This window comes from Lathyrus oleraceus, chromosome 3, assembly GCF_024323335.1.
Source record: "Lathyrus oleraceus cultivar Zhongwan6 chromosome 3, CAAS_Psat_ZW6_1.0, whole genome shotgun sequence".
NCBI lineage: Eukaryota > Viridiplantae > Streptophyta > Magnoliopsida > Fabales > Fabaceae > Lathyrus > Lathyrus oleraceus.
In genome coordinates this window covers 51,795,036-51,800,563 of record NC_066581.1, presented here as the reverse complement: position 1 = coordinate 51,800,563, position 5,528 = coordinate 51,795,036, and positions in this window count along the sequence as shown.

The following is a 5,528-nucleotide window of genomic DNA, read 5'->3' as shown; positions in this document are numbered from 1 at the left end:
TTCGTTTTATTTTTCATTTTCTTTTTCATTTTTTTTTCCGGATCTAATTCTGATTGACATGATGAAATGCAATATGAAATGCTAAATGAATGCATGAATGAGGAGGGCAAATTTTGGGGTGTTACAATACCATCTATCATTCTGAGCCGTCTAAGGGTCCGGATGTGTATGAGAAGATGGACGAGATGAAAGATTAGTTCCTTGAGCTTCGCAAGGAATTGAAGACGCTAAGAGGTAAAGACTTGTTTGGAAAGAGTGATGTTGAGTTGTGCTTAGTGGCCAACGTCAAGATCCCGGTGAAGTTCAAAGTGCCTGACTTTGAAAAGTATAAGGGGAACTCTTGTCCGCTCAGTCATCTTGTGATGTATGCCCGCAAGATGTCTACTCAGACCGACAATGATCATTGCTTATTCACTACTTCCAAGATAGTCTGACTGGTGCTGCACTCCGTTGGTACATGGGGTTGGATAGTGCAAGCATTCACACTTTTAATGACTTGGGAGAGGCTTTTGTGAAGCAATACAAGTATAATATGGACATGGCGCCTGATAGAGACCAGCTGAGGTCTATGTCTCAGAAGGACAAAGAGACATTTAAAGAATACACGCAAAGATGGAGGGAGTTGGCTGCCCAGATCACTCCTCCTTTGGAGGAGAAAGAGATGACAAAAATCTTCTTGAAAACTCTGAGTTCATTTTATTATGAACGCATGATCGCTAGTGCCCCCAGTGACTTTACCAAAATGGTAAACATGGGGATGAGACTTGAGGAAGGAGTCCGTGAGGGACAGTTGTCAAGAGATGAGGCGTCAACAAGCAAGTAATATGGTAGCAACTTTGGTAAGAAGAGAGACAGTGAGACGAACGCAGTAATCAATGGGAGGCAGAGGAGGCCTTAGATCAGAAGGAATCCACCACCCCGTCAACATCATCATTATCAAGTGTCATCAGTAATTCCGGTATTTTCTAATCAACAAGCAACACCAATTCAACAACAACAAAAACAACATCAACGTCAACAACAACAACCGCAAGAAAGAACGAACACCTACAACAACAACAATACCAACAACAATCATCATCAGCAGAACTTTGAGAGGAAGAAGGTCTCTTTTGACTCGATTCTTATGTCATATGCAGAGTTGTATCCCTCGTTAGTTCTCAAGAACTTAATTCAACCGAGGAACCCACCGCAGATCCCAGAACCACTTCCCTGGTAGTATAAAACTGAGCTCCGTTGTGCTTTTCACCAAGGAGCACCCGGACACGACATTGAAAACTGCTATCCATTGAAGTATGAGGTTCAAAAGCTTATGAAGAGTGGTATGGTGTCCTTTGAGGACCGCACGCCAAATGTGAAAGAGAACCCTTTGCCCTCTCATGGGAATTCTTTAGTGAATATGGTGGACGGTTGTCCTGGGGAGTATAAGATTTATGACGTTCGGTTTATCCGAAGATCCTTGGTGCAGATGCACAAGGAAATCTTTTTGGTGAGTGACTATGAACATGACCATGATGGTTGTGTTGTTTGTAGTGTGAACCCAAGAGGGTGTGTTGTAGTGAAAAGGGACATCCAACGTCTGATGGATGAAGGCATGATCCAAATTGTTCAATCCCGTCATGTAGATGACAACGTCAATGTCATAGTGCCCGTTTTCAAACAACAAGAGCAATTGGTAATTCAATATGACAACAGCAACAATAATAATGTCAGTCAAAGATCAGTATCGTCGTTGGTAATACGGTTAGCGGGCTCAGTCCCGTATTCATCTGATAAGACTGTACCGTACTAGTACAATGCTACAATGATAAAGAATGGTCTAGAGGTCCCGTTACCTACGACTAGTTCAGTAGTGAGCATTATTGATGTAACGAAGGTGACCCGTAGTGGTCGAGTGTTTGGGCCGGTGTTCCCAGAAAACAAAGAAGAAACGATTGTTAGTAAGAAGGCGGAGGTTCCTAATGTAGATCCGATTGGCGTTTCAAAAGATAAGTCTGGTGAATCCAAAAACTTGAAAGCCAATGATGATGATGAGGTACTCCGATTGATAAAGAGGAGCGAGTTTAATATGGTGAAGCAGCTGCTCCAAACCCCCTCAAAAATCTCAGTGTTGTCTCTACTGATGAATTCCGAAGTGCACACAGAAGCACTACATAGAGTTCTCGAACAAGCATACGTAGAGCATGATGTTACAGTGGATCAATTTGATCACATTATGGCTAACATCACTTCTTGCAACAATCTCAGCTTTTGCGACGAAGAACTCCTTGAGGAGGGCAGAAACCATAATCTGGCTTTGCACATTTCTATGAATTGCAAAGAAGATGCTTTGTCAAACATGTTGGTTGACATCGGGTCGTCACTGAATGTGCTTCCAAAGTCAACTTTGTCGGAGATATCTTACCAAGGAGATCTCATGAGGTATAGCGGTGTAATCGTCAAAGCTTTTGATGGTTCACGCAAAACAGTAATTGGTGAAGTGGACCTTCCAGTCAAGATAGATCCGAGTGATTTTCATATTACTTTTCAAGTAATGGATATCCACCCGGGCTACAGCTGTTTATTAGAAAGGCCATGGATTCATGAGGCGGGAGCTGTTACCTCCACTCTGCATCAGAAATTGAAATTTGTCAAGAATGGCAAGCTTGTGATTGTTGGAGGAGAGAAGGCGTTGTTGGTTAGACACCTGTCATCTTTCTCTTATGTTGAAGTTGAGGATAAGGTTGGAACTCCGTTCCAAGCCTTGTCTATTGCTGCTGAAAAGAGAGTTGGGGCATCCATGTCCTCATTAAAAGATGCTCAGAAGATTGTTGAAGAAGGTACTGTTGATCAGTGGGGGCGCATGGTAGAAGTCTTCGACAACAAGGGCAGAAGCGGGTTGGGGTTCCAGAAAGGCTCATCAATTGCAAGATCTGAAGATATGTAACTCAGCTTCCGTAGCGGGGGGTTCATTCATGGCAATGAACAACACTTAGTTGTTGTGCTAGAGGATGACGAAGAGGAAGATTGCACCAACTTTATAATGCATGGAAAGACGTGCAACAATTGGACTGCTGTTGATATTCCTGTTATTTTGCGTCGATCTAAGTAATTGCTTTTATATTTTAAAATCTTCCTCCTATGCCTAAGGGAGAAGTGAACATTGTTTGGGCATTTCAATTTGATCATTAATAAAATTAATTCTATTCATCCACATCTTTGATGTTTGTTTTTACTTTTTGCTTTATTCTGAAAATGGTAATCACAAAAAACATAAATAAACAATATAATTGTCCATCTGTATAATATTTGGTCACAAATTCACTTCTCTAAAATCAAAATATCAAATCATTATGCAGGTTGGTTTCTAACCCCATTGAATACAATGATCCTTCTCCTTATCCAAATTTTGAATTCCCCGTGTTTGAGGCCGAAGAAGAAAGCGATGTAGAAGTTGTCGCATCACGCGAAAAACCGGCGGGAAAACAAGAACAACAGAGCCGCCACCGTGCGTTATTTATCCCAAAAGAGGGAAAGGAAACGCTCAGAGTAAACCTGGGAAAAGACATGGTCTCGCGACCAAAGAGTATGGGTTCGGGAGTCGGTTATGCGAAGGGAAGGTATTAGCACCCCTACGCATCCGTAGTACTCTACGGGATCCACGCACAATAGGAAGGAAAATGGTTGCTAAACACTGCTCAAAACACACACACACTGGCTGAAAGAGACACAAGAAACTGACTGAAACTGACTCGGCAGGATACCGCATCCTGGGCCTACTTAGTCTATCAGGCATAGACATCAGAGTCGAAGTAGTTCGGGCTGGGGAAACGACACATGCTCGCTAGGATGTCGCATCCTATGCATACGTATCTTCTCGGACGAGAGAAGAATCAGAGCATTCGTAGCTCGGCTGACACGCACACAAACAAAAACAGGCACAGGCAAACGTGGAGCCCGAATGCCAATCACTGGACTTACATCAGCATCCGAACCAAACACACGCACACTGGAACCCAAATGCCACTCGATGGACTTACATCAGCTTTCAAGCACACGACAGCACAAAACAAAGACACAGGCGACAAATTGCTAAGGAGTCAGGCACTCGAGCCTAGCAACTGTCAAACAACACACACAAAGAAAAAGGGCGCCCGGAGAGATCAGCTCAATCTCCTGCCTACATACTTCATCTGGTATGAAGATCAGGGCGATGTAGTTCCCCTACGCAGGGATAAAGGACTAGCCTAACCAGATAACAGAGGGAGACACAACTAGGGAGACTACGACTCGAGCCTAGATGTTATCATGCAAATCATCCCTAAGTTAAGGTTTCTAGCTAACTGGCACAGGGAGCCAGCCTATCCTAAGTATGGCTTGCACAGGAAGCAAGCCACACACACACTTAACTTGCACAGGAAGCAAGCCAAGCAAAACCTACTTGCACAGGAAGCAAGTCTAAACTAATCCTAACTTGCACAGGAAGCAAGTCAAACAATCCTAACTTGCACAGGAAGCAAGTCAAACAATCCTAACTTGCACAGGAAGCAAGTCAAACAATCCTAACTTGCACAGGAAGCAAGTCAAACAATCCTACAAGCACAGATAGCACACACTATATACAAGCAAGTGGCTCAAACAAGGCTAGGTTTTAGTCGAGGGGTCATATCAACCTCAACAAACAAACCTCTGGAACTGGGTGAATGTTGCTCTTAACCTTGCCATTGCGGGGCTAAGGTGAAGCAGATGAAAGGAGATGAGGGGTGTGCCTCATTGCTTCTATCCCTGGCCTGGGAGAGCATTTGACAAGAATGTGTGGGTTCAGAAAGTGGGAACCCTTCTACACATTTGAAACTGACTCAACTGTACAATTGTACAAGATCTTGGGTTTGTATCTGAAATGCATCAACACAGTGGTGTGAGCAAAGCAGATGACACACTGAATAGTGGGGGATAGATTGCATATCCCTACCTTCCACCAATTGCCTCTTCACTTAGGAGGACTTTGACTCTATGCAAGGACAAAAGTAAACATCCACAAACATTGCCTCTTAAGGAGGACTTCAGACAGTTGCCTGGCCAAGTAACAGGCCAGGTCTTCCAGACTACATGAAGGCAAAGAGACATACCTCAATGCAAATTGCTTATACAAGCAAAGCAAAGCAAAAGTTCACAAGGAACTAAAAGCAACTAAAGTACCTGAAATCAGTCAAGCACAGTTAGTATACAAGTCAGAGTTAAATCAAAATGAAACAGACATCAACCAGTCAACACAAGCTAGTGAATGTGCAAGGCACAAAGCTTAAAGCATGTGAGCCAAGCTACCTACAAGACAAAGAGGTTAGACAATGATATTTAAGCAAGCTCAATCAAAAGAATTGGTCTCAATGGCCATTTGATGGTCAACCTGAAAACACAAGCTCAAAGGTGAGTAACAGGACCACTAGGGCAAGCCTAGGGTCAAAAGAGAATAAGAAAAGTCAAAACAGCATGGGTTAAGTATCCAAAATCATGTTCACACAATCAAGAAACAAAACCAATTGGGTCCA